General features: G+C 35.6%; 1 pseudogene; it reads right to left on the bottom strand.

Moving 5' to 3' along the window:
* LOC136379013 (eukaryotic translation initiation factor 3 subunit J-like) overlaps positions 1–4,388 on the bottom strand; it is a 32,559-nt pseudogene extending 28,171 nt beyond the window's left edge.
* Positions 4,389–14,096: the final 9,708 nt, after the last annotated feature.

The raw sequence follows: 14,096 nt of genomic DNA, 5'->3' as shown, positions 1-14,096 counted from the left end.
CAGGTTCCCGGACAACTAGAAGAGTATTTGAACAGTAAAGTCTCTTCTCGTTTGTTAATAACAGTGCTAATTGTTGTTAATACTGCTGTTGAGTTTACATTGTTGAAATTTATTGTGGTATATTTTATTAATATTTTAACACACTGTTTGGTTCAGAATATTCTTTTTCTTATTTTCCTCCTTAAAACCCCAGGTGCATCTTATGGAGCAAAAAATACAATACTTTTTCACAAGAAGATTAACTGTCACTTCCTTTATATAATTACCTCTGATCCTTGAAAGACAGTTGTTAAGCCAATGGCCAAGGCCACCATCACAGCAGCCTGGCCCATGCAGGTTCGCATTGGATTCAGACAGACAATAATGAAACAATGGAGCCCAGAACTGGTGGGCCATTAGCTTTAATCCTAGCTTGCACCCAGTGGGCAAGTAAAAACACATACTGGGCTCCAAAAGCCATTTATTCAGTGTTCACAAAGCTACTGACTTATCCGAGAATCAAAGGTTTCTAGCTCACCAGCCTTATTCACTTCTGTTCCCCATCTCCTTCTCTCTGCACAAACTCTGCACAAACTGTCTTCTCCTTCAACACTCTGCCATCTTGGCTGCTTCTTCTGGCCTCTTCCACATAGCCTCTCTCTGCTCTCTCCTCTAATGCTAATCTCAGGAATGGAGAGAGCAAGCTCCCGGTCTGCACCACTTTATAGTGCAGAAATCAAAACCTTTAATCCAATATACAAAATAGAGAAGTCTATAATACAAAGTCACTTATCTGAGGCATGATGGGATTCCTCATGAGAGTGCACCACCCTACATCAAAAAGGGTGGGAAAGGCTTAGTCCTAAAACCAAGCCCCAGGCTACAAGGATCCTGCCTGCCCACAGCCCACCCCCAACACACATTAATACAATCATGCCCATCCCAAGCAATCACCTGGGCGACAAGCTTCCATGTGGGCAGTGCCATCTTTAACAAAGTGAGCATAATATATTTTATCTGCTCAACAACAGTTAATTATCAACTTATCCCTAGGCCATCATGGTAGCTTATATGTACTTACCTCTCTTTGCTATGACTATTTGTTTACATTGTAGAATTCCTCACTAGATTTGGATAAATGTGAGCACAGAAATCTCATGTTTGACTTAGACACTGTTGGTCAAATAAGTTTGTAAATATGATATATATGTTTGTTCGTTTATAGTTTGCATCGGGTGTTGGGGACAGGCTGTAAGCAGGCAGGGTGGTTATAGGCTAAGGCTTAATTTTAAGACTAAGCTTTTCCCCACACCCTTGACTGATTGCATGATGTGGGTGGTGTGCTCTCATGAGGAATCCCATTATGTCTCAGAGAAGTGACTTTGTATCAGAGACTTCCTTGTTTGTATATTGGATTAAAGGTTTTGATTTCTACACTATAAAGTGGAACAGACCAGGAGCTTGCTCTCTCAATTCCTGCTACCACCATTGCAGGGGCCTCCCTGATCCCTTGCCCTTTATGGGAAAAGCTGGTTTTCTGCTTTTTCCTTGTCTTCTCTTGTGGTTTGCCTGTCTTGGTGAGACACCAATAAATAGAATGGCCCACCATCCTCCAACTCCGCCATTTCTTTACCGTCTGCCCAAATCCAATGGGAATCTGCATGTGAATGGCCACGATGGTGGCTCCTGGCCTTACAGTCACACTAATTGGACATTTTTGTAAAAGTGATGACACAAGGATGAATCCATTATGCCTTAAAACACTGGAGAAACAGAATGACAATGTTCTCCTTACAAATGAATAATGATTTTCTTTGAGTTGAAGGTTTGTATGAATCTTGCCCATTTGTATAAACTTGTCTATTCTCTAACATCTTAAGGACAATAATATTGACAAAAGATTGGATGAAAGTGAGATTTCAAAACACCAAGTTAATGTTTAATGATAATTTAATTAACTTAATATGCCCATGCAATAGAGCATTTTATAAAACCTCATCACATACATGTTTTCTTCTTAGCCTCAAGCTATTAGCTGGACATGTTGATACTGACACATTTGTTTTACTGATAAGTCACTAATCATGAAAGAAATTAGGTCATTTCAGCAATCATAAAGTTAGAAAATGTAGGAAACAAGATGTAAACCCATACCCTATGGCTTTGAGTCCAGAGTTCTTTCCCTTCATATCATCATCTATGCTAATAAGGTCCAGAAGTGCCTTTTTTTGTTAGATATATAGAGTTATAATCAACTCTGGTCAGATGATGAAATGGAGTTAGAAGTGTAAGAGATTTATTGAGAGGTAACCTCTGGCATCAGAGAAAATAGGATTGTCCAGGGAGAGTATCAGACTAGAATGCATTTATGACAAATACTTTGCCAATCCAAAGGGGAGCTCTGGAGAAAAGATTACAAGTCAGATAAATTTCTCACTGTGTAGAAAGTCCCAGACCCTGCTATCCTTATTGTACAATATTTAGTCATTGGCTGGGGCTGCTCAGAAAGTACTTAGCCTTGGTTCAAAAATTGAGACAAATCCTCAAGGTGCTATCAGCTGAAGGCTGTCAGCCAACCTTTCTCTTTGCAACTGGGTGGTAAAGTCTTTCTTGAAGATACTGCTACAGTAACTATTTTCACATGTAAATGAGGAGCTAAATAGGAGTTTAAAAGTTCCTGGAAATGGTGAAGCAAGAGACAAGTAGCCAATTTCCAGATTAACACAGATTGTCTCAAGAAACATCATTGGTTATCCTCGATTTCAAAAAAGAAGTTGGCTTTGAAGGGTATTACATTATATGTTATAAAGTCATGTTTCTAAAAAAGTGTTTTTACAACACTTTTTTACATTTTTTTACAACAAATGTTTACATGAGCTGTATCACTTTTGAATTTGTCTTCCTTCTCCAAGGAAATAGATTGTCCATGTTCCATAATTATATTCGAACAATCTTCATAATATGAGAAAATGTTTCCTTATGAGTCACAAAATTCTATTTTAGTTCCTTGTAAGCAAGTTTGTACATTAAACATTAAAATGGAAAACAGTTGAACTCAGAATTTTATAAATGAGAAATTTTTTTAGTAATTGAATAGTTTAAAGAATATAAAAGATGGCTTATAATTATTATTTTTTCAAAAGTGGTCAGATCTCTGAAATGCAAATCTAATTTCAACATCAAAAGAACTTAAAACATGCCTGACCTGTGGTGGCGCAGTGGGTTAAAGCGTCGACCTGGAACACTGAGGTCGCTGGTTCGAAACCCTGGGCTCGCCCAGTCAAGGCACATATGGGAGTTGATGCTTCCTGCTTCTCTCTCTCTCTCTCTCTCTCTCTCTCTCCCCCTCTCTCTTTCTCTCCTCTCTGAAAAAAGAATTGAATAAAGTCTTTAAAAAAAAAAACAACTTAAAACATAAAAATACTGCATACTGTTCCAAAGATTTCTAAATAAGAAAAATTGATAGAGTTTATAGTTAAGTATTGGATAAATCAAATAATTGGCTTGTTATTAGTGGGAAAATATTTTAAAATCTTTGGCATTAAACTAGACAAATTTTCAGTGCAATCTATAATTATTTCTCAATTTTCATTCTAAGGATATTATAAGGATTATTTCTATTTTATTATAATGAAACAAAATTAACAATGTTACTTGTCTCTGTGTGTCCAAACCATGTAGAGTAGTTTATTAACTAAAATAGTTTACAGTTAAAAAACATTGACATATTTTTACAGCTTCTGAAGAAAATCAAAGTATATAATTCTCAGCAATATTTATAAGATCCCTTTTCTATCTCCTGTACTCTCTTATTATAGTCATCACTCATCTCCATCACCAACAAGATAGTTTTTTTTTTCTCCTTCACTTTTCTTTCTCTCCAGTCTTTTATTACAAAAATTAACTTAGTCTTCAGTAAGCTAGAACCCTTACAATTTTAGGAGAAGAGAAAGGAGAATTATTAGGTTGACAATGGCAATACTTAATTTCAGTAGGCAACATCATGAATACAAACTAATTAATATAGTTTTTGTATTAGTCCTATTTTGCAAAACTGATTCTAATTTCACAATTTTGTATAATGTTCAGACTTGATAAGAAAAAATTTTAGGGAAATCAAATAATTTAGGAGTGTAATCTAAAAAGAGGCAAATAATAATTATATCACAGTAAATGTTTTCTTCTGAGTATCAAGAGCCTGTGAGTTTACGTCTTTCAATAACAAAATCACAATGGCTTGAGGTTCACATATACTTTTCTTTGCACAGAATCCCATTTCATAATAATTCTTGAGATTCTTACTTACTACCCAAAACCATCTTGGATGTTACTAAGTCCACAGTGAACACCTCGTCTTCAACAAACTTTGCCCTCAGGTCACTTTCTGCTGTCTTAAGATCAAGATTCATAGGGCTTCTGCTACTTACACTGTGAATACTTTTATATATGGACAAAGTAGCATCCTACAAATTATTTCCATAATTATGTTGACTAAGTAGTGATATTTTCAAAGACTTTAATGGATGTCTGAGGATAATACAAGAAAACAAACAAAAAACAAAGTCAAATTGAATTCTCAGGATTATATGGTACAAAATTTATAGGAATTCTATACTATGCAAATAGTTCCATCAACACATAATAAAAATTTTAAGATGTTGAAAATTTTGTTTTTATGCAAACAAATTAGTCTGTGATTATGAGGTAATCATACATGAGAAAAACTATACCAAGAAGACATTTTGCTTTTGAATATTTTTGTTTTATTCTATTTTTTTTTTTTTTTTTGGATTTTTGCTGCAGAGATTCTTAATACTGGAGTTTATGTCATTTAAGTGTCAGCTGGGTTATTCTATCTTTCATGGTAACTTTTTTGGTAGCTGCCTGAGGAATACTCATTAAGTACAAAGAACTAAAAAAACTGGGACAAAGCCAGTCACACTAGCTTGGACCCTTGACCCAAGTTTATCCACGTCATGGAGCACAGAAGCATAAAGAGAAAGTTAGGTAAGGTTGAGCTCTGAATGCAGCAATCTTATTCCTAAAACTCGGCAATCAATGTGGATAAGAGAGTGAGAAGAATGGAATGATGGGAAGATTCTTTCTTGCCAATTCTTCTGAAGGAGCAAAACTTCCTATATTAAGTGTTAAGTTAGGGATACTGACAAAAGAAATACAGTATATAGTTCCTCCTATTGATTCAACCCATAGTTCACATATTAACTGGGGTTATATTTGGCTATAAATAATGATATAAGCAGTGATTTTTCTCTCACATAAGAGATATCATGAAGTAGACTTCAGCTTTCATTTGGAAGTTTCATTGTCTTCACACCCCCAGGTAACCCGCTGAACCTTGTATTATACACTTTCCCTCATAACATACTATCCTTCAACCACGTACACCTTCATTCTATTTTTTGAACATGCCATACTTATTTCTGTCTTAGGATCTATAATATATGACCCACAATTGATCCAAGTCTGTTAGTGTGGGCTATCTAGGAATGTCTAAATAATTAACCTTTGTTCTATTTTGCAGAAATAAATTCAAGAAAGTACTTAGGCCAAAGTATCCTCGAGCAATTGAATATAATAAATAAGAGCCATATTAATGCTTGATTAGTCTTATTGTGTGGTGATGAATATATTTTATATATCTATAAATAACATGTTAACATGTTTACTTTTTTACTTTTTGATTTTCTATTATAAACATTATTTACTAAGCACTGTGGAAGATGGAGATCTAGTTTACTTTCTCCCATTTTCCACTGCATATTAGTACCCTTCTTCCCAATTAGTGAAGTTCAATATTTAGTATTTTACATCATAAGTAGATATGTTGTATATAATAATTGCATGTTTTCTATGCATAAATTTTGTTTTGCTGGAATAAATAATAGATTTTTAACTTTTCCATTAAATTTTCTCTATATTTTCTTTTTAAGCCCTACATCTCTGTCAATATTTAAAAATTAGTCAGAATAGATCCAAATGGATCAAACATTCTATTTATTCTTCTAAAATACAGCCCTTCTAGCCTGACCAGGCGGTGGCGCAGTGGATAGAGCGTCGGACTGGGTGCAGAGGACCCAGGTTCGAGACTCCGAGGTCGCCAGCTTGAGCACGGGCTCATCTGGTTTGAGCAAAAGCCCACCAGCTTGAATCCAAGGTCGCTGGCAAGGGGTTACTTGGTCTGCTGAAGGCCCGCGGTCAAGGCATATATGAAAAGCAATCAATGAACAACTAAGGTGTTGCAACGCGTAATGAAAAACTAATGATTGATGCTTCTCATCTCTCTCCATTCCTGTCTATCTGTCCCTGTCTATCCCTCTCTCTGACTCTCTCTGTCTCTGTAAAAAATTTAAAAAAATAATTAATTAATTAACTAAAATATAGCCCTTCTAGAGGCATTTGAGATAATCTGTTCTAGATTGTATTTTTTCCCCTATTCCCAATATAAGCTGTGATCCTGATGTCTCCATTCCTCATCATCTGGGAACTGTCTCTTCTTTGTTGAATAAGGTGTTTCCTGTCTCTATGTCACTCTGTTTTTGTTCTGCTCATTTACATTAGTGTTAAATATTCTCCCAAACTTCCTGAGAATGATTATATAAAAGACAAATGTTTACAGTAGCTTATAAACAAGAGAAATTTATATCTCACAGTTCTAGAGGGTAAAAGTCTGTCAGCGTGTCAGGTTGGTCAGGTGAGGGCCTTCTTCTGGGTTACAAACTTGCTTGTGTCATCATATGACAGAAGGCGCTAGAGAGCTCTGTGGAGCCTCTTTTATAAGAATACTAATACCACCTTACCTGGCGGTGGTGCACAGTAGATAGAGCGTCAGACTGGGATGTGGAGGACCCAGGTTCAAGACCCTGAGGTCGCCAGCTTGAACATGTGCTCATCTAGTTTGAGCAAAGTTCCCTAGCTTGGACCCAAGGTCGCTAGTTTGAGCAAGGGACCTAGTCTGCTGAAGGCCCACGGTCAAGGCACATATGAGAAAGCAATCAATGAACAACTAAGGTGTCACAACAAAAAAACTGATGATTGATGCTTCTCATCTCTCTCCATTCCTGACTGTCCCTATCTATCCCTCTCTTTGACTCTCTCTGTCTCTGTAAAAAAAAAAAAATACTAATACCAATTATGAGGACTCTGCCTTCTTGACCTAATCACCTCCAAAAGGACCTACCTCCTAAAACCATCACCATGGTTATTAAGTTTTCAATATATAAAATTTGAAGGAATACAAACATTTAGACCAAAACAAGAAACTTTTAAGATCTTCTCTTTTTCACTGATTTCCTGAAATTTCACAATAATTAACTTTAAAATATCTTATTTTTTTAATTCATTTTATATGGCATTCCTTTGATCTCTTCAAATTTATGTCTTTGTGCCTGGAGAAGTCAAATATGTTACTGGTGTTCTTCCTTTTGTTCTCGTTTACTTAAACTCCTATTTTGCAAAAGTTGGACCTGTAAACTGGGCAAGTAATATTTTTATTTTCTTCTCTCTTACTTTTCATCTTTTTATAATTTCCTTCTATTTTTTTTTTCTTTTTTTTTTTGTATTTTTTTTCTGAAGCTGGAAACAGGGAGAGACAGTCAGACAGACTCCCACATGCGCCCGACCGGGATCCACCCGGCACGCCCACCAGGGGCAACTCTGCCCACCAGGGGGCGATGCTCTGCCCCTCCGGGGCGTCGCTCTGCCGCAACCAGAGCCACTCTAGCGCCTGGGGCAGAGGCCAAGGAGCCATCCCCAGCGCCCAGGCCATTCTTGCTCCAATGGAGCCTCGGCTGCGGGAGGGGAAGAGAGAGACAGAGAGGAAGGAGGGGGGGTGGAGAAGCAGATGGGCGCCCCTCCTATGTGCCCTGGCCAGGAATCGAACCCGGGTCCCCTGCACGCCAGGCCGATGCTCTACCGCTGAGCCAACCGGCCAGGGCCTCCTTCTATTTTTTAAGAGATGTCTTCAATTTTAACTTTCAATTCTCTTACATAGTTTCTTTCTTTTTATTATACAAGTTCATGAACTTTTTGTTCTTCATATATCCATGTTTTGGAGCATTTGTCCTTGTTTTATAAATATATCATTTTTATCTAAAAATATAAAATTTAGATTTTTCAGACTTTTATCTAAAGGTAAAAAGATTAGTAGTGCCTCCTTAGCACAGTAGGCAGTATGTCAATCACATAAAAGGTAGAGATTATTTTTTAAAGTTTTCTTCTTCTTTCATAAACTGTTCTCCAGTTTATTTATTTTTTATTATACATTTTTATGATTACACAATTTTTACTTCAAAATGCATGATAATTTGCTCATATTTAACATTGTGACATTTGTAGCATTGTTCTTTTTGGTTAGTTGTTTCAATGTTGGGTGATCTGATTGGCTTATTTTATTAGGTAGTCCTTAATGGCAGTATCTTTAGTATCTTTAGTTACATACCCTTATCTTCTTCAGAAGCATCTTCTGAATATGTTCTAGACTGATCTAAGAGTATACTGATAGACATTTAAAGGAATGGGGTAGGAGAAGACTTCATTAATCTCGATAAATATTCACTCACTTCTCTTTTTCACCAGCGAGAGCATTTATACCTCTGCCTGTAATTATGCCATATGACTTCCAGTCCAGATCCTCCGGGTTTTACCATTTCCAGAAAAATAAATACTAAGTGTGCCAGGTGGAATAGAGATTGTCTATTGGCTCCCCAAAGTTGGAAGGTTAAGTGAGGATCTGATTTTTTTTTTTTTGAAACGAATTTTTAAATTCTTTTCTTCATTTAACTCCACCTTTTCCAGCACTTGGATTACCACAAATTAGTGACATCTGGGGAGGGGAATTGGCGGTAAATATGCTTGCCTTGAGCTTTCATCTCTTCCCACTTAGGATTTTGCTTTCTTAGATCTGTAAGATTTATCATTTTGCTTTCCTCATATTTAAAAATAATTTATGTTGTATTCAGTGGTGAGATTCAAATAATTTAACCACTGGTACTCTGACCTAATGACTGTTTTAAGTATAAAAAACGATATATCAAAAGGTAGTTTATTATTTTATTCATTTGGTACTGAAATAAGAACAATAAAAGAGGTACCCAAAGCTCGATTATGTTATAAGAAAGAGTATTAAAATATTAATGAAAAAATATTAAATAATACCTGACAAAAAACAATAAATCTGTTACTTAAAATATTTTTATATTGCTTCTTGATTGGCATCCTCAATTGCAGTTTCTTCACTTTTATCCAAGCATAATCTTTTCACTGTAGGCATAGGATCCCATTCCTTTACCTATGGACAGAATAAACATTACTATGGGTACTTAGAATACACTGTTGTGCAGATGAATGTTAAAAAGAGTAAGAAATGTAAGTTAGTGATTTCCACATTCAGTGGCTGCCCAGGCACCCACTTTAGAGAGAACCTGGATTACAAATGCCATTTTAACAACTAGTTTGTCAAACTCAACAAAAAATTAGGCATGAGTTCTGCTGAACTGGTATGAACCAGCTGAATTCCACCGCTGGTTGTATGTATGTGTGGATAGCTATCTTGTAGTTTCTTTGGAATGCAACACTTTTTGCAGTGTAAATAGATTTAAAATTTTTTTTATATTATTGCCTTTATTTTATTTGTGCTTGTCTTCTTTTAGTAAATAAATTATTTTCAATTTACATCTCAAATCTCTATTCTCCCTATCTTTTACAACTTTCATATTTTTCATATCTCAACTCTTTTTCTTCCAACCCAATTTCTTGGAGATATTTTTCTCCATATCATTGATTTGGTTTTATTTTTTTTTTTTTTTTTTTTTTTTTTTTATATTTTATTTTATTTATTTTTAATGGGGTGACATCAGTAAATCAAGATACATATATTCAAAGACAACATGTCCAGGTTATCTTAAAGTTCAATTATGTTGCATACCCATCACCCAAAGTCAGATTGACCTGTCACCCTCTATCTAGTTCTCTCTGTGCCCCTCCCCCTCCCCCTTCCCTCTCCCTCTCCTCCCTCCCCCCCGTAACCACCACACTCTTATCAATGTCTCTTGGTTTCACTTTTATGTCCCATCTATGTATGGAAAAATGCAGTTCCTGGTTTTTTCTGATTTACTTATTTCACTCCGTATAATGTTGTCAAGGTCCCACCATTTTGCTATAAATGATCCGATGTCATCATTTCTTATGGCTGAGTAGTATTCCATGGTGTATATGTGCCACATCTTCTTTATCCAGTCATCTATTGATGGGCTTTTTGGTTGTTTCCATGTCCTGGCCACCGTGAACAATGCTGCAATGAACATGGGGCTGCATGTGTCTTTACAAGTCAATGTTTCTGAGTTTTTGGGGTATATACCCAGTAGAGGGATTGCTGGGTCATAAGGTAGTTCTATTTTCAGTTTTTTGAGGAACCACCATACTTTCTTCCATAATGGTTGTACTACTTTACATTCCCACCAACAGTGGATGAGGGTTCCTTTTTCTCCACAACCTCTCCAACATTTGCCATCACCTGTCTTGTTAATAATAGCTAATCTAACAGGTGTGAGGTGGTATCTCATTGCAGTTTTGATTTGCATTTCTCTAATAACTAAAGAAGATGAGCATCTTTTCATATATCTGTTGGCCATCTGTATTTCTTCCTGGGAGAAGTGTCTGTTCATATCCTCTTCCCATTTTTTTATTGGATTATTTGTTTGTTTGTCGTTGAGTTTTATGAGTTCTTTGTATATTTTGGATATTAGGCCCTTATCTGAGCAGGTATTTAAAAATATCATTTCCCAATTAGTTGGCTGTCTGTTTATCTTGTTATCAATTTCTCTTGCTGAACAAAAACTTCTTAGTCTGATGTAGTCCCATTCATTAATTTTTGCTTTCACTTCTCTTGCCTGTGGAGTCAAATTCATAAAATGCTCTTTAAAGCCCAGGTCCATGAGTTTGGTACCTATGTCTTCTTCTATGTACTTTATTGTTTCAGGTCTTATGTTTAGATCTTTGATCCATTTTGAGTTAATTTTAGTACAGGGGGACAAACTGTAGTCCAGCTTCATTCTTTTGCATGTGGCTTTCCAGTTTTCCCAGCACCATTTGTTGAAGAGGCTTTCTTTTCTCCATTGTGTGTTGTTGGCCCCTTTGTCAAAAATTATTTGACTATATATATGTGATTTTATTTCTGGGCTTTCTATTCTGTTCCATTGGTCCGAGTGTCTATTTTTATGCCAATACCATGCTGTTTTGATTGTCGTGGCCCTATAATAGAGTTTGAAGTCAGGTATTGTAATGCCCCCAGCTTCGTTCTTTTTCTTTAGGATTGCTTTGGCTATTCGGGGCTTTTTATAGTTCCATATAAATCTGATGATTTTTTGCTCCATTTCTTTAAAAAATGTCATTGGAATTTTGATGGGAATTGCATTAAATTTGTATATCGCTTTGGGTAATATGGCCATCTTAATTATATTTATTCTACCTAACCAAGAACAAGGAATATTCTTCCATCTCATAATGTCTTTTTCGATTTCCCTTAACAATGGTTTATAGTTTTCATTGTATAAGTCTTTTACATTCTTTGTTATGTTTATTCCTAGGTATTTTATTTTTTTTGTTGCAATCGTGAAGGGGATTATTCTTTTGAGTTCATTCTCAAATGTTTCATTGTTGGCATATAGAAAAGCTGTTGACTTCTGTATGTTGATTTTGTATCCTGCGACCTTACTGTATTGGCTTATTTTTTCTAGAAGTATTTTTGTGGATTCTTTGGGGTTTTCGATGTATAGGATCATATCATCTGCAAAAAGTGATAACTTTACTTCTTCTTTTCCAATATGGATGCCTTTTATTTCTTTGTCTTGTCTGATTGCTGTGGCAAGAACCTCTAGTACCACATTAAATAAGAGTGGAGAGAGTGGACAACCCTGTCTTGTTCCTGATTTAAGGGGGAAAGCCTTCAGTTTTGTGCCATTTAGTATGATGTTAGCTGATGGTTTATCATATATGGCCTTTATCATGTTGAGATATTTTCCTTCTATACCCATTTTGTTGAGAGTCTTAAACATAAAATTGTGTTGTACTTTATCAAAAGCCTTTTCTGCATCTATTGATAATATCATGTGATTCTTGTTCTTTGTTTTGTTGATATGGTGTATTATGTTGACCGTTTTACGTATGTTGAACCATCCTTGAGATTCTGGGATGAATCCCACTTGATCATGATGTATTATTTTTTTAATATGTTGTTGTATTCGATTTGCTAGTATTTTGTTTAGTATTTTAGCATCTGTATTCATTAGAGATATTGGTCTGTAGTTTTCTTTTTTTGTGCCATCCTTGCCTGGTTTTGGTATAAGGGTTATGTTTGCCTCATAAAATGTGTTTGGAAGTATTGCTTCTTCTTCAATTTTTTGGAAGACTTTCTGTAGAATAGGAACCAAGTCTTCTTTGAAGGTTTGATAAAATTCGCTGGTATAGCCGTCTGGGCCTGGACTTTTATTTTTGGGGAGGTTTTTAATGGTTTTTTCTATTTCTTCTCTACTAATAGGTCTGTTTAGGCTTTCTGCTTCTTCATGACTCAGTCTAGGAAGGTTGTATTGTTCTAGGAATTTATCCATTTCTTCTAGGTTGTTGAATTTAGTGGCATAAAGTTTTTCATAGTATTCTACAATAATTCTTTGTATATCTACGATGTCTGTGGTGATTTCTCCTCTTTCATTTTGGATTTTGTTTATATGAGTTCTTTCTCTTTTTTCCTTGGTAAGTCTTGCCAAGGGTTTGTCAATTTTGTTGATTTTTTCAAAGAACCAGCTCCTTGTTCTATTAATTTTTTCAATAGTTTTCCTGTTCTCTATTTCATTTATTTCTGCTCTGATTTTTATTATCTCTTTTCTTCGGCTGGTTTTGGGTTGTCTTTGTTCTTCATTTTCTAGTTCCTTAAGGTGTGAAGTTAAGTGGTTTACTTCGGCTCTCTCTTGTTTGTTCATATATGCCTGAAGTGATATGAACTTCCCTCTTATCACAGCTTTTGCTGCGTCCCATAGATTCTGATATGTCGTATTATCATTTTCATTTGTCTGTATATATCTTTTGATCTCTGCACTTATTTCTTCTTTGACCCATTCATTCTTTAAAAGTATGTTGTTTAGCTTCCACATTTTTGTGGGAATTTTTCCCTCTTTTTTGCTGTTGAATTCTAGTTTCAAGGCTTTATGATCAGAAAATATGCTTGGTACAACTTCAATTTTTCTGAATTTGCTGATGTTGTTTTTGTGGCCCAACATATGGTCAATTCTTGAGAATGATCCATGTACACTGGAGAAAAATGTATACTCAGTCACTTTGGGATGAAATGTCCTGTAGATGTCTATCATATCCAGGTGCTCTAGTGTTTTGTTTAAGGCCACTATGTCTTTGTTGATTCTCTGTTTGGATGACCGATCTAGATCCGTCAGCGGTGTATTGAGGTCTCCAAGTATGATTGTATTTTTGTCAGTTTTTGTTTTAAGTTCAATAAGTAGCTGTCTTATATATTTTGGTGCTCCTTGGTTTGGTGCATATATATTAAGAATTGTTATGTCTTCTTGATTCAGTGTCCCCTTAGCCATTATGAAATGGCCATTTTTGTCTCTGAGTACTTTTGCTGTCTTGTAGTCAGCTTTATCAGATATGAGTATTGCTACGCCTGCTTTTTTGTGGATGTTATTTGCTTGGAGTATTGTTTTCCAGCCTTTCACTTTGAATTTGTTTTTATCCTTGTTACTTAGATGAGTTTCTTGTAGGCAGCATACAGTTGGATTTTCTTTTTTGATCCATTCGGCTACTCTGTGCCTTTTTATTGGTGAGTTTAATCCGTTTACATTTAGTGTAATTATTGACACTTGTGAGTTCCTCATTGCCATTTTATAGATTGCTTTCTGTTAGTTTTGTGCCTTGTTTGATTCTTCTCTTTCATTTTTTTATCTTTTGTTTTTATTTGGTTGTGTTCCATACATCTTTCCTCTGTTGCTATCTTTTTTAAATCATGTGCTTCTGTGGTGGTTTTTTCAATGATGGTTACCCTTAAGTACTGAAAAGGGTTCCTACCCTGTTCATTGTAGTGCACTATTTTG

This window comes from Saccopteryx leptura, chromosome 7, assembly GCF_036850995.1.
Source record: "Saccopteryx leptura isolate mSacLep1 chromosome 7, mSacLep1_pri_phased_curated, whole genome shotgun sequence".
Classification (NCBI taxonomy): Eukaryota; Metazoa; Chordata; class Mammalia; order Chiroptera; family Emballonuridae; genus Saccopteryx; species Saccopteryx leptura.
The sequence above is the reverse complement of the archived record's forward strand: the minus strand, read 5'-3'. Positions and strand labels throughout refer to the sequence as shown.